The sequence below is a fragment of the Arachis hypogaea genome, chromosome 18 (assembly GCF_003086295.3).
Source record: "Arachis hypogaea cultivar Tifrunner chromosome 18, arahy.Tifrunner.gnm2.J5K5, whole genome shotgun sequence".
NCBI classification, from domain to species: domain Eukaryota; kingdom Viridiplantae; phylum Streptophyta; class Magnoliopsida; order Fabales; family Fabaceae; genus Arachis; species Arachis hypogaea.
In genome coordinates this window covers 42,347,787-42,369,491 of record NC_092053.1, presented here as the reverse complement: position 1 = coordinate 42,369,491, position 21,705 = coordinate 42,347,787, and positions in this window count along the sequence as shown.

Sequence of the window (21,705 nt, the reverse complement as noted above, 5' to 3'; positions counted from 1 at the left end):
TTTTAGTTAAAGTCCTTAAGTTGGACATTGGAGGAGCTTCCTGTTATGGTGGCTTATGTTTAAATTCATCCAAAAATCTCCACCAATGCTTGTAATGCCAATAGCCTCCGGGGTCCCAAACTAGGCATGTAAAGCTTCTGAGTAGCTTCAAACAAATTTCCAGGCTTCCGGAATGACAAATGTCAGAATAGAATCCATGATCCCAAGCCTTGTTTTTAAATCCGCCTCCGTCTTGATCTATATGTTTCCATCCGGACGGTTTAGAAAGTAGATTCTCACCAAGATAACCAAACATTTTTTGAGATCCATTCGAGTGAACGTGATCCCAATCCGTGCACTTCGAGTTGAAGTGTGGAACTTTATTGAACCTTGTGCACCAGCTCTGAGTACGAGCCAATTCCTTCTTACTCTTAAAGCCACAAAGAGCTCTAAGCTGGCCATCTGTTTCAAGCAAACCATATTCAAGTGGAAAAGTAAAGTTAAAGGTTAAGGATTGTACCCACTTGAAGCTTGTATTAGGTGGTAATGGCCTTGGGATAGGTGTTTCCAGTGGTTCTGTAAGTTCTACTCCCTGGTAATCTTCTGTGAATTCCTCCACTTCTTTGCGAGATTCTTCAAATGCATCTGTGTCCTGATCAAAGTCTTCTATGTCTTCCTCATCACTTAAGTCATAGACTGGAGGTTGAGAGAAATCTACCTCCGCATCACCTTCGTATTCACTTGGGGAAGATTCTTCAATCTCAGAGAATTCACTTGCGGATGCAAGTTTATTACTAAGAGAACTTGACTTATGACTATCATCATCAAGGGAATTTGTGTCCTGGGTTATTCTGTCTAGTTCTTCATAAACGACTTGCCTTGGGGCTTGTGCACTATCCTCCTTAGCATCAACTGTAACGTCCTTGACGGAGTTCTCCTCAGCTCTGGATTCCCATGGAAGTTCAGCGTCTCCTAAATCTTCAACCAACTCTTCTTCTTGCATAATGACAGCTTTTTCTACTTGTTCTAGTACGAATTCATTCTCTGTCTTGTCCACTGGAGTTTCTAGTATCTCCTTCATGCTACGCTCTTCATTAGATTGTCCACATGGGGCTGTGGTTGGTCTTTGAATGTTCGAACGTCTAGAAGCTAATTGAATTACTGCTTGCTCCAGTTGACGAATGGTTGTTTGAAGTTGTTCTACTATTTTCTTGAAGCGAACTTCTGATTCTTGGGGTGATGGATTTGGACATGATACATAGGGAAGTGGTGGTGCTTGGGAGTGATTGGATTGGAATCGGGGTAAGTGAGGATCATATGGTGGCGAATGGTGAAGAGAAGCTTGTGAGTGTGGTGGTTCGAGGTTATATTGAGGGGATGGGCTATAGCCACGGGGTGGGGCTTGTTGGTAGTTACAAGGTTGCCCACCATATCTATCAGCTGGGTATGCATTGTAGAATGGTCGTTGTCCATGATATCTTGGAGGGTGTTGTTGCCTAAAGGGTTGATTAGATCCTCTTGGCTCCATCCATCCTTGATTGGTCTGACCTTGATGCATATTCCTGCTGTAGCTTCCATTTCCTTCAGCAAAGTTAGAACTAAACTCAAAGCGAGAGGGGTGAGAATTCATGGTAGCTAGTGCAAATAAAAATAAAAATAAACAAATGAACAAGTAAAAGAAAAATAGTTACAATAACCAATAATAAGGCACACGTTAGCAGCTCCCCCGGCAACGGCGCCATTTTGATGTTAGGATTTCTTGCTAGTAAAGAATTTTATAAAAATAGTCGCGTTGTAGATATAGATTCTAAACCAACAGAAATCCCTTCGTGCAAACGTTTTGGTTGTCACAAGTAACAAATCCCTGAATAAATTGTTAACCGAAGTATTTAAACCTCGGGTCGTCTTCTCAAGGAACTGCAGGGAAGTATGTTCTTATTATTGGTTATGGAGGTTGTAAATCGGGGTTTTGAAGATGAGGAACAAGTAATTTAAATAGTAAGTTAAATAAAATAAATAAATAACTGTAAAGCGACTTTTGGCAAGGTATGAGAATTTAGAAGTCCAAGTCTAGTTATCCTTATCAATAATAATGAAAATTGAATTGTAATTCCACTTAGTTAACCTTTACTAAAGCAAAGGAAAGTCAAGGGACTAATTAGTTTGATCTTTGAATCCTATTTATTTCCTAAGAAAAGATTGGGTTCATTGAAGTCAATTCAATTAGCAAGATAACAATTATCAATTACGTTGAGTTAAGATAACTCCTGAGTTACTGATTTCTTAACCAATACCAAAAGGGAAAAAAGTAAATCTATTGGAATAAAAATGCCTTCAGATGGGTAGCAATGGTAACATAAATAAGAGAAAACAATAATAAACTGAAAATACCTCAAATAACATTAAATTGAAAGAGTAATCTATAACATGGAAGGATTCATAAATTAAATGGCAAAAGTAAATAATCAACTAAAGTAATGGAATGAATAAAAGTGAAAGGGAAGCTTAAAGTAAAGGAACATTAAACCTGGGATCGAGAGTCACTCCTAAAACTAAGAGAAATCCTAAATCCTAATCCTAAGAGAGAGAGGAGAGAACCTCCCTCAAAACTAAATCTAAATCATGGAAAATAACTAAATTGGTGAGCTCCCTTTGAATGGATGCATTCCCACACTTTATAACCTCTAATCTGTACTTTCTGTACTTGGATCTGGGCCAAAAGGGCTTCAGAAATCGCTGGGAGCATTTTCTGTAATTTCTGGTGTGTGGCCTCTGTCACACGTCCGCGTGGGTCACGCGGTCGCGTCATCTGGAGTTTTCCTTGTCACGCGGTCGCATCGGTCATGCGTCCGCGTCGTATGCAATTCGCTCAAGGCGCGCCGTCGCGTCAGTCATGCGGCCGTGTCGTCCATGCGATCGCGTGGATGCTAGTTTCTCTAAAAACTCTGTTTTGCGCTTGCCTTCCATTTTTGTATGTTTCCTTTTCCATCCTTTTAAGTCATTCCTGCCTTAGAAGATCTGAAACTAGTCAACACACTAATCACGACATCGAATGGAAATAAAGGTAATTAAAATAATTAATTTTAAATCATAGGAAACATGTTTTTCACATACATCACATAATAAGGAAAGGAAAGTAAAACCATGCAATTAATATGAATAAGTGGGTGAAGGATTCAATAAATCACTCAAACTAAGCACAAAATATATCATAAAATATGGGTTTATCAAGGATTGAATGGAAAAAGATTTGATTTGAAAAGATAAGGTTGGAAAATAAGTTGCTGAAAAAGATATGGGATAGATGGTTTAAATTTTGTGGAATGTAATTTAAATTAAAAGAAATTGTGATGTGAAGATAAGATTGATAAAACGATGGGGTTTTGAGGGGATATGGTTTGACAAAGTCAACCCCTCCTTCCTCTCCTTGTACATTCGAAATTTTTGGCTCACCCCCTCCTGGGTGTTCAATGCCCAGGTCTGGCATTGAACGCCACAGGGGCTTTCTCTTTTTTTTTTTTTGAATGGGGCATTCAACGCTAAGAATGGGCATTGAACGCCCATAGGAGACCATAAAATGGTCCTGAGCTTGCCCCTATGTAGGCGTTGAACACCCAGGAAACTCCCTCTCTGGCGTTGAACGCCAGCCTTCCTCTCCTTCTTGGGCGTTGAACACCCAGCTTCCTCCTTGTCTAGCGTTCAACGCCAGCAAGGAGTTCTCCCCAGGGTGTTCTGTTTTTAATTCTGAATATCGCTGTCTTTATTCTAAGTACTGCGTATGATCACAAACGTTAAAAAGCAAAGGGAAACTATGAAAATTAATACGAAATGAACTGGAAATGAATTTAAATGAGAATAAACAAAAGAACTAAAACAGTAATACGCTACATATGGTTGGGTTGCCTCCCAACAACCGCTTCTTTACCGTCATTAGCTTGACCTTACTGTGGTCACGTTAGCAGCAGTGTAGAGATTTCTTGCTCCAGATTATCCCCTATGTAGTGTTTGACTCTCTGGCCATTGATGGTGAATCTTTTGTCCGAGTGTCTGTTTTGGAGCTCTATATGACCATAAGGTGACACATTAGTGACCACAAAAGGTCTTATCCATCTTAACTTGAGCTTCCCAGGGAAGAGCTTGAGTTTGTAATTGAAGAGCAAAACCTTCTGGCCAGGCCTGAAGACTCTGGAAGATATCTTTTTATCATGCTATTTCTTGGCCCTTTCCTTGTAGATTTTTGCATTTTCAAATGCAGTATGTCGGAATTCATCCAACTCATTTAACTGGAGCAACTTTTTTTCTCCTGTAACCTTAGCATCAAAGTTGAGGAATCTGGTTGTCCAGTAGGCCCTGTTCTCCAATTTCACTGGCAGATGATAGGCCTTACCATAGACTAGCTGGTAAGGTGACTTTCCAATAGGGGTCTTGAAAGTTGTTCTATACGCTCAGAGAGCGTCGTCAAGCTTCCTTGCCCAGTCCTTCCTAGAGGTGCTCACTGTTCTCTCCAGGATTCTTTTGAGCTCCCTGTTGGAGACCTCGGCTTTTCCATTTGTCTGCAGATGGTAGGGAGTTGCCACTCTGTGTCGAACACCATAATGTTGCAGAATTGAGTCGAGCTGTCTATTACAGAAGTGATTGCCTCCATCACCAATTTGCTGAATATGTATTTCTGGAGGAACTTCATCACTACTCGAGTATCATTAGTGGATGATGCGATTGTCTCAACCCATTTAGACACGTAGTCTACTGCCACAAGGATGTATGAGTTCGAATATGAAGTTAGAAAAGGGCCCATGAAGTCTATGCCCCATACATCAAATAGCTCAATTTTGAAGATCCCTTATTGTGGCATCTCATGATGATGAGGGAGGTTTCCAGTACGTTGAAAACTATCACAGTTGCAGACAAACTCCCGGGAGTCCTTGAAGAGCATTGGCCAGTAGAAGCTTCTCTGAAGAACCTTGGTGGCTGTTCGCTCACCTCCAAAATGACATCCATATTCTGATCCATGACAGTGCCAGAGAATTTGCTACATTTCTTCCTCTGACATGCAACGGCAGAGTATACCGTCCGAGCATCTTTTGAAAAGATATGGTTTGTCCCACAAGTAGACTTAGCATCATGGAAGAGTTTTCGAACTTGCTATCTGCTGTATTCTTTTGGAATGAATCTTATCGCCTTGTAATTTACAATGTCAGCAAACCAAGGTGCCTTGCGTACTACAAAGAGTTGTTCATCAGAGAAGGTTTCGGATATCTCAGTAGTGGGAGGGAACATCCCTACTGCAGGTTCAATCTGGGACAAGTAGTCAGCCACCTGGTTTTTTTATCCCTTCCTGTCTCTGATCTCTATGTCAAATTCTTGTAGGAGTAATACCCATCTTATCAGTCTTGGTTTAGAGTCCTGCTTGGAGAGAAGGTACTTAAGAGCAGCATGGTCAGCATGGATAATGACATTAGATCCTATTAAATAGGATCTAAAATTGTCAATGGCATAAACCACTGCAAGTAACTCCTTCTCTATGGTGGTTGGTGCACGAATTGTAAATCACACTTTTCACAACTCGTACCACTAACCAGCAAGTGCAATGGGTCGTCCAAGTAATACCTTACGTGAGTAAGGGTCGAATCCCACGGAGATTGTTGGCTTGAAGCAATCTATGGTTATCTTGTAACTCTTAGTCAGGATATCAATTATAGTTATCAGTTTGAATTGCAAAGAATAAAAGAGCATGAAATAAATACTTATTGTGCAATAATGGAGAATATGTTGGAGTTTTGGAGATGCTTTGTCTTCTGAATCTCTGCTTTCTCCCTGTCTTCTTCTTCACGCACGCAAGGTTCCTCCTATGGCAAGCTGTGTGCTGGTGGATCACCGTTGTCAATGGCTACCATCCGTCCTCTAAATGAAAAAGGTCCAGTGCGCTGTCACCGCACGGCTAATCATCTGTCGGTTCTCGATCATGTCAGAATAGGATCCATTGATCCTTTTGCGTCTGTCACTACGCCAAACACTCGCGAGTTTGAAGCTCGTCATAGTCATTCAATCCCTGAATCCTACTCGGAATACCACAGACAAGGTTTAGACTTTCCGGATTCTCAAGAATGCTGCCAATGGATTCTAGCTTATACCACAAAGATTCTGATTAAGGAATCCAAGAGATATTCATTCAATCGAAGGTAGAATGGAGGTGGTTGTCAGGCACGTGTTCATAGGTTGAGAATGGTGATGACTGTCACGGATCATCACATCCATCATATTGAAGTGCGAATGAACATCTTAGATAGAAACAAGCGTGTTTGAAAAGAAAACAGAAATAGTTGCATTAATTCATCGAAACACAGCAGAGCTCCTCACCCCCAACAATGGAGTTTAGAGACTCATGCCGTTAGAGATTACAAAGTTCAGATCTAAAATGTCATGAGATGCAAAATAAATCTCTAAAAGTTGTTTAAATACTAAACTAGTAACCTAGGTTTACATAAAATGAGTAAACTATGATAGATAGTGCAGAAATCCACTTCTGGGGCCCACTTGGTGTGTACTGGGGCTGAGACTTAAGCTTCTCACGTACCGGGGCTGTTTTGGGCATTCAACGCCAGGTTGTAACCTGTTTCTGGCGTTGAACTCCAACTTGTAACTTGTTTCTGGCACTGGACGCCAGATTGAAACATGGAACTAGCGTTGAACGCCAGTTTACGTCATCTATCCTTGAGCAAAGTATGGAGTATTATATATTTCTGGAAAGCCCTGGATGTCTACTTTCCAACGCAATTAAGAGCGTGCCATTTGGACTTCTGTAGCTCCAGAAAATCCACTTTGAGTGTAGGGAGGTTAGAATCCAACAGCATCAGCAGTCCTTTTTCAGCTTGAATCAGATTTTTGCTCAGCTCCCTCAATTTCAGCCAGAAAATATCTGAAATCACAAAAAAACACACAAACTCATAGTAAAGTCCAGAAATGTGATTTTTAATTAAAAACTAATAAAAATATACTAAAAACCAACTAAATCATACTAAAAACTAAGTAAAAACAATGCCAAAAAGCGTATAAATTATTCGCTCATCACAACACCAAACTTAAATTGTTGCTTGTCCCCAAGCAACTAAAAACAAAGTAGGATAAAAAGAAGAGAATATACAATGAATTCCAAAAAGATCTATGAAGATCAGTGTTAATTAGATGAGCGGGGCTATTAGCTTTTTGCTTCTGAACAGTTTTGGCATCTCACTTTATCCTTTGAAGTTCAGAATGATTGGCATCTATAGGAACTCAGAATTTAGATAGTGTTATTGATTCTCCTAGTTCAGTATGTTGATTCTTGAACATAGCTACTTTATGAGTCTTGGCCGTGGCCCTAAGCACTCTATTTTCCAGTATTACCACCGGATACATAAATGCCACAGACACATAACTGGGTGAACCTTTTCAGATTGTGACTCAGCTTTGCTAGAGTCCCCAATTAGAGGTGTCCAGGGTTCTTAAGCACACTCTTCTTTTTGCTTTGGACCTCGGCTTTAACCGCTCAGTCTCAAGTTTTCACTTGACACCTTCACGCCACAAGCACATGGTTAGGGACAGCTTGGTTTAGCCGCTAAGGCCAGGATTTTATTCCTTTAGGCCCTCCTATCCACTAATGCTCAAAGCCTTGGATCCTTTTTATTACCCTTGCCTTTTGGTTTTAAGGGCTAATGGCTTTTTGCTCTTGCCTTTTGGTTTAAAGAGCTTTTGGCTTTTTCTGCTTGCTTTTTCTTTTTCTTGCTCTCTTTTTTTTTCGCATTTTTTTCTGCAAGCTTTGTTCTTTACTGCTTTTTCTTGCTTCAAGAATCGTTTTTATGATTTTTCAGATTATCAAATAACATTTCTCCTTTTTCATCATTCTTTCAAGAGCCAACAATTTTAACATTCACAAACAACAAATTCAAAAGATATATGCACTGTTCAAGCATTCATTCAGAAAACAAAAAGTATTGCTACCACATCAAAATAATTAAACTATTTTAAAATTCAAAATTCATGTACTTCTTTTTCTTTTTCAGAAAACAATTTTCATTTAAGAAAGGTGATGGATTCATAGGACATTCATATCTTTAAGACATAGATACTTAGATGCTAGTGATCATATAGTAAAGACACAAACATAATTAAACATGAAGCATAGTAAACGAAAAACAAGAAAATAAGAACAAGGAGATTAAGGAATGGGTCCACCTTAATGAGGGTGGCGTCTTCCTCTTCTTGAAAAACCAATGGTGCTCTTGAGCTCCTTTATGTCTCTTCCTTGCCTTTGTTGCTCTTTCCTCATAGCTCTTTGATCTGCAGTCAATTGCCCTACCACTGAATTATGGAAAAACAAAAGCAATGCTTTTACCACACCAAACTTAAAAGGGTTGCTCGTCCTCGAGTAAAAGAAGAAAGAAGTGGAGAAGATTGAGGAGATGGAAGTGTGTGAATGGGTGGGTTTGGGAGGGAAATGATTTGAATTTGAATGGTGAGGTAGGTGGGGATCATGTGGGGTCCATAGATCCAGTGGGGTCAAGGATTTAGCATCCCTGCTCCAATTAGGCGTACAAAATGCCCTTACTGTGTAATCCTGGCGTTTAACGCCAGACTGCTGCCTGTTTCTGGCATTAAACTCCCAAATGTAGCCTATTTCTGGCGTTTAACGCCAGACTGATGCTTGTTTCTGGTGTTAAACGCTAGCTTGATCCTTGTTTCTGGCGTTAAATGCCAGACAGATGCTTGTTTCTGGCGTTTAAACGCCAGAATGATCTTCCTCCAGGGTGTGCTGTTTTTTTATGCTGTTTTTTTATTCTGTTTTTGATTTTCCATTTGTTTTTATGACTTCACATGATCTTCAACCTAAAGAAAACATAAAATAGCAATGGAAAATAAATAGATATAATTAAATAACATTGGGTTGCCTCCCAACAAGTGCTTCTTTAATGTCAATAGCTTGACAGTGAGCTCTCATGGAGCCTCACAGATAATCAGAGCAAGGTTGGGACCTCCCAACACCAAACTTAGAGTTTGAATGTGGGGGTTCAACACCAAACTTAGAGTTTGGTTGTGGCCTCCCAACACCAAACTTAGAGTTTGACTGTGGGGGCTTTGGTTGACTCTGCAGTGAGAGAAGCTTTTCATGCTTCCTCTCCATGGTTACAGAAGAAGAACCTTGTGTCTTATAGTTTGCAATGTCTGCAAACCACATAGCTTCCTGAATAGCAAACAATTGCTCATTCGAAAAGGTTTCAGAGATCTCAGTAGGAGGGAGGGATGCTCCTGCTACTGGTTCTATCCGGGACAGGTGATCAGCTACTTGATTCTCTGTCCCTTTTCTGTCTCTTATTTCTATATCAAACTCTTGCAGAAGCAACACCCATCTTATAAGCCTGGGCTTTGAATCCTGCTTTGTGAGTAGATATTTAAGAGCAGCATGGTCAGTGTACACAATCACTTTTGATCCTACTAAGTAGGATCTAAACTTATCAATGGCATAAACCACTGCAAGTAATTCTTTTTCTGTGGTTGTGTAATTTTTCTGGGCATCATTTAAAACACTGCTAGCATAATAAATGACATGCAGAAGCTTGTTATGCCTCTGTCCCAATACTGCACCAATGGTATAGTCACTGGCATCACACATTAGTTCGAATGGTAATGTCCAGTCTGGTGTAGAAATAACTGGTGCTGTGACCAGCTTAGCTTTCAGGGTCTCAAACGCCTGCAGACACTTTGTGTCAAACACAAATGGCATGTCAGCAGCTAGCAGATTGCTTAGAGGTTTTGTAATTTTTGAAAAATCTTTTATAAACCTCCTATAGAATCCTGCATGCCCAGAAAGCTTCTGATTGCCTTAACATTGGCAGGTGGTGGTAATTTTTCAATTACTTCAACTTTAGCTTGATCAACTCTATTCCCTTGTTTGAAATTTTATGCCCAAGGACAATCCCTTCAGTCACTATAAAGTGACATTTTTCCCAGTTTAAAACTAGGTTGGTCTCTTGGCATCTTTTCAGAACAAGTGCTAAATGGTTAAGGCAGGAGCTGAATGAGTCTCCAAATACTGAAAAGTCATCCATGAAGACTTCCAGAAACTTCTCTACCATATCAGAGAAGATAGAGAGCATGCACCTCTGAAAGGTTGCAGGTGCATTACACAGACCAAAAGGCATCCTTCTGTAGGCAAATACTTCAGAAGGACATGTGAATGCTGTTTTCTCTTGGTCCTGAGGATCTACTACAATTTGGTTGTAACCTGAATAGCCATCCAAAAAGCAGTAATATTCATGACCTGCTAGTCTCTCTAGCATCTGGTCTATGAATGGTAAAGGAAAATGATCCTTCCTGGTGGCTGTATTGAGCCTTCTGTAGTCAATACACATACGCCACCCTGTAACTGTTCTTGTAGGAACCAGTTCATTCTTTTCATTATGAACCACTGTCATTCCTCCCTTCTTAGGGACAACATGGATAGGGCTCACCTAGGGGCTATCAGAAATAGGATAGATAATCCCAGCCTCTAGTAACTTAGTGACCTCTTTCTGTACCACCTCCTTCATGGCGGGATTTAGCCGCCTCTGTCGTTGAACCACTGGCTTAGCATCATCCTCCAATAGGATTTTGTGCATGCATCTGGCTGGGCTAATGCCCTTAAGATCACTTATGGACCACCCAAGAGCTGTCTTGTGTGTCCTTAGCACCTGAATTAGTGCTTTCTCTTCCTGTGGCCCTAAAGCAGAGCTTATGATTACAGGAAAAGTGTCACCTTCTCCCAGAAATGCATATTTCAGGGATGGTGGTAGTGGTTTGAGCTCGGGTTTAGGAGGTTTCTCCTCTTCCTGAGGAGTTTTCAGAGGTTCTTTTATTTGCTCTGGTTCCTCCAGATCAGGCTGAACATCTTTAAAAATGTCCTCTAGCTCTGATTCAAGACTCTCAGTCATATTGACCTCTTCCACCAGGGAGTCAATAATATCAACGCCCAGGCAGTCGTCTGATGTGTCTGGATGTTGCATAGCTTTGACAACATTCAACTTAAACTCATCCTCATTGACTCTCAGGGTTATCTCCCCTTTTTGGACGTCAATGAGGGTTCGTCCAGTTGCTAGGAATGGTCTTCCTAGAATGAGAGTTGCACTCTTGTGCTCCTCCATTTCCAGCACTACAAAGTCAGTAGGGAAGGCAAATGGCCCAACCTTGACAATCATGTCCTCAATTATGCCTGATGGGTATTTAATAGAGCCATCAGCAAGTTGAAGACAGATCCGGGTTGGTTTGACCTCTTCAGTCAAGCCAAGCTTTCTGATAGTGGATGCAGGAATTAGGTTGATGCTTGCCCCAAGATCACATAGAGCTATCTTGGTGCAGTTACCCTCTAATATGCATGGTATCATAAAGCTCTCGGGATCTTTAAGCTTTTCTGGGAAGCTTTTCAGAATGACTGCACTGCATTCTTCAGTGAGGAGAACTCTTTCAGTTTCTCTCCAATCCTTCTTATGACTCAAGATATCTTTCATGAACTTGGCATAAGAGGGTATTTGCTCAAGTTCCTCTGCAAACGGAATCTTTATTTCAAGAGTCTGGAGATAGTCTGCAAAGCGGGCAAATTGCTTATCCTGCTCCTCTTTGCGGAGTTTTTGAGGATAAGGCATCTTGCCTTTGTATTCCTCAACCTTAGTTGCTGCAGGTTTATTTCCTACAGAGGTAGGTTGAGAAGCCTTCTTGAGAGATTTATTATCAGCACTTGCAGGTGTCTGATCCCTCACTGGCATTTGGAAGCCAGGGTTGGAAGCTGGAGTGGCGTTGGACGCCAACTCCTTACTTGTTCCTGGCGTTTGAACGCCAGAACTGAGCTTCCATTGGGCGTTTGACGCCAACTCCTTGCCTGTTTCTGGCGTTTGAACGCCAGAGTTATTCCTCTCTGGGCTCTTACTGTCCTCAGAGGGATTTTGAATAGCTGGTTGTTCATTTCTTGGCTTCCTGCTGCCTTGAAGTGAGGTATTTAATGTTTTTCCACTTCTTAATTGAACTGCTTGGCACTCTTCTGTTATTTGTTTTGATAATTGCTGTTCTGTTTTCTTCAACTGTACTTCCATATTCAGATTAGCCATTCTTGTGTCTTGTAGTATCTCCTTAAATTCGGCCAGCTGTTTTGTTAGAAAGTCTAATTGCTGATTGAATTCTGTAATTTGTTCTGCAGGACTGAGTTCAGCAGTTACTGTTTTAGCCTCTTCTTTCATGGAAGATTCACTGCTTAGGTACAGATGCTGATTTCTGGCAACTGTATCAATGAGCTCTTGAGCTTCTTCAATTGTTTTTCTCATATGTATAGATCCACCAGCTGAGTGGTCTAGAGAAATCTGAGCTTTCTCTGTAAGCCCATAATAGAAGATGTCTAACTGCACCCATTCTGGAAACATTTCAGAGGGGCATTTTCTTAGCATCTCTCTGTATCTCTCCCAGGCATCATAAAGAGATTCATTATCTCCTTGTTTAAAGCCTTGGATGTCCAACCTTAGCTATGTCATCCATTTTGGAGGGAAGTATTGATTCAGGAATTTTTCTGACAGCTGTTTCCATGTCCTTATGCTAGCCTTAGGTTGGTTATTTAACCACCTCTTAGCTTGGTCTTTTACAGCAAATGGAAACAGTAATAATCTGTAGACATCCTGATCTACTTCCTTATCATGTACTGTGTCAGCAATTTGTAAAAACTGTGCCAGAAATTCTGTAGGTTTTTCCTGTGGAAGACCGGAATACTAGCAACTTTGCTGCACCATGATAATGAGCTGAGGATTCAACTCAAAGCTACTGACTCCGATGGAGGGTATACAGATACTACTCCCATATGAAGCAGTAGTGGGGTTAGCATATGATCCCAGAGTCCTTCTGGACTGTTCATTTCCACTTAGGTCCATGATGGAGCAAGGGAGATGATGTGGATTGTAAATACTTGTTATTTTTTTATTTTTTTATTTTTTTTATTGGAAACCAAAAATAAAATAAAATAAAATAAAATAAGTGAAAATTCGAATATAAGTTCAAAAATTAAAAGGAAATTGAAAACTGAAATAATTAATTAATTAAAAAGATTTGAAAAATAAGGGGTAAGGATTTTCGAAAAATGAAGAGAGAGAAAGTGGTTAGGAAGTTTTGAAATTTAAATTTTAGATTTGAAAATTAAAATTTGAATTTTTAAATTTTTTGAAATTTGAAATTCGAATTTCGAAATTTGAAAATTTGAATTTTGAATTTTGAAAAAGTCAACAATATAAGATAAGGATTTGAAAGAGATTTAAATTTTGAAAAGATTTGATTTTTAAGTTTGAAAATTAAATTTTGAAATTTGAAATTTTGAATTTTGAATTTTGAATTTTGAATTTTGAATTTTGAATTTTGAATTTTGGAAGTTGAAAATTGAAATTTGAATTTGAAATAAGATAAAATAAAATTTTGAAAAAGATATGATTTTTTTTTTGAAAAAGATTTGAATTTTGAAATTTTAAAACTAAGATAAGATAAAATTTTGAAATTGAAATCTGAATTTTTATAAAAATTTCGAAATATTTGCTTAAAAATAGTTAGAAAAGATATTTTTTTATTTTTGAATTTTATGATGAAAGAGAAAAACACACAAAAGACACACAACTTAAAATTTTTAGATCTAATGCTCCTTGTTTTCGAAAATTTTGGAGGGAAAACACTAAAGAACACCAAACTTAAAAATTTTAATATCAAAACACAAGGAAGACTCCAGAACACTTTGAAGACTCACAAGAACACAAGAACATGAAGAAAGAACACCAAACTTAAAATTTTTAGAAAACCACAATAAAATTTTTTTGAAAACTAAAGAAAAGTTAACAGGAGAACACCAAACTTAAAGTTTGGCACAAGATTTATTCAAAGAAAAATTATTTTTGAAAAAGTTTTAAAAAGAAGATAGCCAATTACCAAGAACATAAGCACCACGCTCTAGCCAATTGAGCTATAAATTTAAAGTGTTTTAACAAGGTATAAATAAATCTTTTTTTTTAGATGCTAATAATTCGAAAATGCACAAGAAAAACAAGAAAAATCACAAAACAAGAAAAACTAAAGATCAAACGAGGAAAATAAACAAGAACAACTTGAAGATTAAGAAAGAACAAAGAACATGCAATTCGAAAATTTAAAGGGAAATAAAAACATGCAGTTGACACCAAACTTAAAACATGACACTAAACTCAAACAGAAGAACTCAATTATTACTAAAAATAAAAATAAAATAAAATAAAATAAATAAAAAAATAAAGTTTCGAAAAAATTTTTGAAAAAGAAAATAAGGATTCTAAAATTTTAACAAGAGCAATAATAAAAGACTCTGACCCAAAAGACAAAATCTTCCTAATCTAAGCAACAGGATGAACTGTCAGTTGTTCAAACTCGAACAATCCCCGGCAACGGCGCCAAAAACTTGGTGCACGAATTGTAAATCACACTTTTCACAACTCGAACCACTAACCAGCAATTGCACTGGGTCGTCCAAGTAATACCTTACGTGAGTAAGGGTCGAATCCCACGGAGATTGTTGGCTTCAAGCAATCTATGGTTATCTTGTAACTCTTAGTCAGGATATCAATTATAGTTATCAGTTTGAATTGCGAAGAATAAAAGAGCATGAAATAAATACTTATTGTGCAATAATGGAGAATATGTTGGAGTTTTGGAGATGCTTTGTCTTCTGAATCTCTGCTTTCTCCCTGTCTTCTTTTTCACGCACGCAAGGTTCCTCCGATGGCAAGCTGTGTGTTGGTGGATCACCGTTGTCAATGGCTACCATCCGTCCTCTCAGTGAAAAAGGTCCAGTGCGTTGTCACCGCACGGCTAATCATCTGTCGGTTCTCGATCATGTCAGAATAGGATCCATTGATCCTTTTGCGTTTGTCACTACGCCAAACACTCGCAAGTTTGAAGCTCGTCACAGTCATTCAATCCCTGAATCCTACTCGGAATACCACAGACAAGGTTTAGACTTTCCGGATTCTCAAGAATGCTGCCAATGGATTCTAGCTTATACCACGAAGATTTTGATTAAGGAATCCAAGAGATATTCATTTAATCGAAGGTAGAACGGAGGTGGTTGTCAGGCACGTGTTCATAGGTTGAGAATGGTGATGACTGTCACGGATCATCACATCCATCATATTGAAGTGCGAATGAACATCTTAGATAGAAACAAGCGTGTTTGAATAGAAAACAGAAATAGTTACATTAATTCATCGAAACACATCAGAGCTCCTCACCCCCCAACAATGGAGTTTAGAGACTCATGCCGTTAGAGATTACAAAGTTCAGATCTAAAATGTCATGAGATGCAAAATAAATCTCTAAAAGTTGTTTAAATACTAAACTAGTAACCTAGGTTTACATAAAATGAGTAAACTATGATAGATAGTGCAGAAATCCACTTCTGGGGCCCACCTGGTGTGTGATGGGGCTGAGACTTAAGCTTCTCTTTGCTTGGGCTGTTTTGGGTGTTCAACGCCAGGTTGTAACCTGTTTCTGGCGTTGAACTCCAACTTGTAACTTGTTTCTGGCGATGGACGCCAGATTGCAACATGGAACTGGCGTTGAACGCCAGTTTACGTCATCTATCCTTGAGCAAAGTATAGACTATTATATATTTCTGGAAAGCTCTGAATGTCTAATTTCCAACACAATTGAGAGCGCGCCATTTGGACTTCTGTAGCTCCAGAAAATCCACTTTAAGTGTAGGGAGGTCAGAATCCAACAACATCAGCAGTCCTTTTTCAGCCTGAATCAGATTTTTGCTCAGCTCCCTCAATTTCAGCCAAAAAATACCTAAAATCACAGAAAAATACACAAACTCATAGTGACGTCCAGAAATGTGATTTTTAATTAAAAACTAATAAAAATATACTAAAAACCAACTAAATCATACTAAAAACTAAGTAAAAACAATGCCAAAAAGCGTATAAATTATCCGCTCATCAGTGGTGTAGTTTGTTTGCAAGTCATTTAAAATACGACTGGCATAATAAATGACCTGTACAAGCTTATCATGTCTCTGTCCCAAGACTGCACCAATTGCATGATCACTGGCATCATACGTCAGTTCGAATGGGATGTCCCAGTTGGGTGCAAAAATGACAGTGCAGAGATAAGCTTTGCTTTCAAAGTTTCAAAGGCATGCATGCACTCTTTGTTAAAAATAAAAGGAGTGTCAGTGGCTAAGAGATTGCACAGGGGTTTTGCAATTTTGGAGAAGTCTTTTATAAACCTCCTATAGAAAGCTGCATGTCCTAAGAAACTTCTGATTGCTTTAACATTAGTAGGTGGTGGTAATCATTGAATCACTTCCACCTTGGCCTGGTCGACCTCTATGCTCTTGTTTGAAATCCGATGTCCAAGAACAATTCCTTCAGTCACCATGATGTGGTACTTTTTCCAGTTTTAAACCAGGTTTGTTTCTTGGCATCGTTTCAGAACTAAAGCGAGATGGTCAAGGCATGAATAAAATGAATCACCGAAGACAGAGAAGTCATCCATTAATACCCCAAGAAATTTCTCAACCATATCAGAGAAAATGGAGAGCATACACCCTGTGAAAGGTGGCAGGTGCATTACAGAAGCCGAATAGCATTCTTCTGTAAGCAAACACGTCGTATGGTCATGTGAATGTTGTCTTCTCCTAATCTTGAGGATCTACTGCAATTTGATTGTAGCCTGAATAGCTATTCAGGAAGCAGTAGAATGCATGCCCAGCCAGTCTCTCCAGCATCTGGTCTATGAATGGTAGGGGCAATGATCCTTTCTTGTGGCGTTGTTGAGTTTCCTATACACATACGCCACCCTGTAATTGTTCTCGTAGGAATCAGTTCATTCTTCTCATTGTGGATCACTATCATCCCTCGTTTCTTGGGTACAACTTGGACAGGACTCACCCAGGGACTATCTGAGATGGGATAGATAATCCCAGCCTCCCACAGTTTAGTGACTTCTTTTTGTACTACTTCCTTCATGGCTGGATTCAGCTGCCTTTGTGGTTGCACCACTGGTTTGGCATCATCTTCGAGCCTGATCTTGTGCATGCATTGGGTTAGACTAATTCCTTTTAAGTCACTTATGGTCCAGCCGAGAGCTGTTTTGTGTGTCTTCAGCACCTAAATCAGTGCTTCTTCCTCCTGTGGTTTCAGGGAAGAGCTTATGATCACAGGGTAAGTGTCCCCATCTCCTAGAAACATGTATTTCAAGGATGATGGCAGTGGTTTAAGCTCGAGTTTGGGAGGCTCATCCTCCACTTTAGGGGCCTCTAGATCCTCATCCTGCTCTTCTGATGCCTCCATGCCAAGTTTGACATCTTCAAGGATGTCATCCAGCTCCACCTCGAGCCCCTCAACCGCATGTACCTTTTCTACCAGGGAATCAATGATGTCAATCCTCATGCATTCCTCTGGGGTGTTAAGGTGTTGCATGGCCTTGACAGCATTCAGTATAAATTCTTCTTTATCAACTCTCAGAGTTACTTTCCCCTTTTTCTACATCAATAAGGGTCTTTCCTGTTGCCAGAAAAGGTATCCCTAAAATGAGGGATGCACTCTTGTGTTCTTCCATATCTAATACCATGAAATCTGTGGGAATTGCAAAGGATCCAACCCTTATAATCATGTCTTCAATCACTCCTGATGGAATCATGGCTGAGCCGTCAGTCAGCTGAAGGCATATGTGGGTGGGCTTGACTTCTCGGATTAGACTGAGTTTCTTTATTAGTGAGGAAGGTATTAGGTTGATGCTCGCCCCAAGAACACATAGAGCCTTCCTTTTACAAGCGTCTCCAAGGTTGCAAGGTATCACGAAGCTTCCAGCGTCCTGAAGCTTTTCTGGTAGGTTCCTCTGGATGACTGCACTGCACTCTTTAGTGAGGAAGACTATCTCCACCTCCCTCCAGTCCTTCTTGTTGCTTAATATGTCCTTTGGTGCAGAATTTATACCCACAAACTAACCGGCAAGTGCACCGGGTCGTACCAAGTAGTACCTCAGGTGAATGAGGGTCGATCCCATGAGGATTGATGGATCAAGCAACAATGATTGAGTGATTGGCTTAGTCAGACAAACAAAAAATGGTGTTTGAAGGTTCAAAAGCATTAACAGTAACTCAGAGAATCGAAAAAGCACGCAGTAAACAATTTGTGAAATATATATGGAGAAACAGTTAATGCTTCAGAGATATCTATCTTCCGGATTGACTTTTCTTACTAACTATTTTAATCATGCAAGATTCAATTCATGACAAAGTATATATGACTAAACCCTAATTCCTTAGACCTTTTTAGTCTCCTCTAACTTTCATCAACCACCAATTTCTTGGTCACTTAATTCCAATTAGAGGGTGAAGTTCAATTCTAGTTTATATGCCACAAAAACCCTAATTACCCAAATATAAGAGGATTATATGTCACGTATCCCGTTAAGTCCAGATAATTTAGAAATTTAGGAGAAATTATTTTCAAGTAAAGAGCTTTTCCAAGTTATACAAGAACTCAATTAGAACAAGGGTCATACTTCCGTTCCATCCAAATTCATAAGATAAAGAACAAAAATAATTCTTGAAATAGAAATCAATACATAAATTAAAATAGAAAAATAAAAGTATCAATCCATACAATAGATAGAGCTCCTAACCTTAACAGTGGAGGTTTAGTTGCTCATGGTTTAGAGAGAAAACTAGAATTCTCTAAAACTATAAATTACGAAATGAGGTAGAAGAGAGGAGAAGAGCCCGAAGGGCTGATTCTTTTCTCTTTTATATCTAATCTTAATTAATGTAAAATTGTATTTCCTAAGACTAAATAATATCTTTTCTTATTTTAAAATAAAAGTAAAATTTAACCAAAATTAATTTAATTCTGCGTGCAGCCTTGTATGAGTGAAGGGCAACCACCATTGCGTAAAGGGTTGGCGCCAAACTTGGAAGAATCCAAGTTTGGCATGGAGTGAATAGAAAATACTCCTTAGCATTCTTCATTGTGGCGCCAAACTTGAGTGAACTCAAGTTTGGCATGGAGATAGTGCATGTAGCTTCCCTTGGATTTTTCGTGCTGGCACCGAACTTGAGTAAACTCATGTTCAGCGTGGAGATGGCAGCGTGTATTCTTCCTTGGAGCTTTTTGGTGGCACCAAACTTGACAATGATCCAGTTTGGTGTTGAGTGGTTAGAACAAAATGGAAGAAAAGAGTATATTATTATATATCGTTGGAAACCTCTGGAAGTTAGCTTTCTGATGTCGCTAGAATCACATCAATTAGATCTCTGTAGCTCATGTTATTTCTGTTTGAGTGCAAGGAGGTCAGGATTGATAGCATCATTCACTTTCTTCCTTTTCTGCTACAAAACTCTGTCAAATCCATCCGAATGCTACCTGAAATAAACAAAAATTGCAAACAAGTCAAAGTAGCATTCATAGTGGCTAAAAATAATTAAATCTTGATTAAACTCAACAATTTGAATGCAAATTCACTAGGGAAAGATATAGAAGATGCTCACGCATCATCCTTCATAAACTTGGCATAGGAGGATATTTATTCAAGGGCTTCTGCGAAAGAGATCTTGATCTCCAGGGTCTTGAGGTAATCTGCAAAACTAGCAAATTGCTTATCCTTTTCTGTTTGGCAAATTTTCTGAGGATATGGCATCCTGGTCCTATACTCAGGTGTTCTGAGTGGTATAGGGTGGGTGTCCATGATGCCTGAGGGAGGATTACCAGCTTGCTTAGGAGGGGTGTTCCCTGAACTTGCACATGCCTGGCCTCCCCATCTGGGCGTTCAACGCCCATGCTGGTCCTTTCTTGGTGTTGAACGCCAACCTTGCCCCTTCCTCGGTGTTGGACGCCCACAGTGACCCCTTGCTGGGCGTTGAACGCCAGTGGTGTTCCCTTCTAGGCGTTGAATGCCCTTGGTTATGCCCTGGGTTACTGTGTTTTCACCTTTTGATGTTTCCTTTCCTCCTTGCTTCTCACCGTTCTGAGACTGGCTGTTCAGTGTCCTTTCACTCCTCAATTGGATGGCTCGACACTCTTCTCTTATCTATTTAGATAAGTGTTGTTCAGCCTGGTTCAGCCGTGCCTCTATATTCTTGTTGGAGGCACGGGTTTCCTACAACACTTCTTGCAAAATTAGCAATTGTTGTGTGAGAGAGTGTAGCTGCTGGGTCAATGATTCACTCTATTTTGGAGAGTCTGATTCAATGTACACTACCTTGACCTCTCCGTTCATCGTAGTCTCACTAGATGAGTATAGATGCTGGTTGTAGGCAACTGTTTCAATGAGTTCTCGAGCTTCCTCAATTGTCTTTCTCATGTGAATTGAACCTCCTGTAGAATGATCTAGGGATATCTTAGCCCTGTCTGAGAGTCCGTAATAGAAAATGTCTAGCTTTACCCATTCAGAAAACATTTTCTTGGGATATCTCTGTAGCATCATTCTGTACCTCCCCCAAGCATCATAAAGAGACTCATTCTCTTCTTGTCTGAAGCCTTGAATGTCCAGCTTGAGTTGGGTTAGCTTCCTTGGGGGGAAAGTATTGGTTCAAGAACATGTCTACCAGCTTATCCCATATTTTCAAGCTCGATTTGGGTTGAGTATCCAACCACCTCTTTGCTTGGCCTTTTACAGCAAATGGGAAGAGCAGCAGCCTGTAGACATCCTGGTCTACTCCTTCGGCTTGTACTGTGTCAGAAATCTGCAAGAAGTTTGCAAAGAATTATGTGGGTTCTTCCTGTGGAAGTCTATAATACTGGCAGTTTTGCTGCACTAAAGTGGTCAACTGTGGGTTGAGCTCAAAATTGGCTACTTCAATAGGTGGTATACAAATACTCCTTCCATAGAAGTCAAGAGTGGGGGAAGTATAAGACCCCAAGGTTCTTCTTGGTTATGCATTCTCAAGTGGATTCATAATGAATTTTTACTGTCCTGCCTACACACACAAAGAGCAAAGCAAAGAAAATATGGGGTCTCTATGTCAAGTATAGAGAACTCCCAGTGAGATGTCCTATAGAGATATGAAGTATATTAAAGTAATAATAATAAAGACAAAAAATTTAAAAAATAAAAATATAAGAGTCAATCCAAAATTTTTGAAATTTTAAGAGTTAGACAGGAAAGGAGTTCAGAGTATTTTTGAAATTTAAAGAGGAAACAACTAATTGGACACCAAACTTAAAAGTTTTAAAATCAATGAAAAGAAAATACACAAAAATTTCGAACAAAGAGGAAAGAAATCAAGAACAATTTTTGAAAAGTCAAGAAAAGAAAAATCAACAAAACCAAAAAGGACACCAAACTTAAGACTTGACACAAGACTCAAACAAAAGAAAAAGATGACTAAAGATAAATTTTGAAAAATTTTAAGAAAAGAAACCAAGAAAGTTCGAAAAACAAGAACACAATTAACAGGAAAACAGTAAAAAGTACCTGATCTAAGTAGCAAGACAACTGGTAGTTTGTCAATCTCGAACAATCCCCGACAACGGCGCCAAAAACTTGGTGCGCGAATATGTGGCTCGCACAACTAAACCGGCAAGTGCACCGGGTCGTCCAAGTAATACCTCAAGTGAGTAAGGGTCGAATCCCACGAGGATTGCCGGATTGAGCAAGCTGTAGTTATCCTACAGATCTTAGTTAGGCGAATAAAAAGTTGATTGTTGTTGTAGGCGCATAAAATAGAAT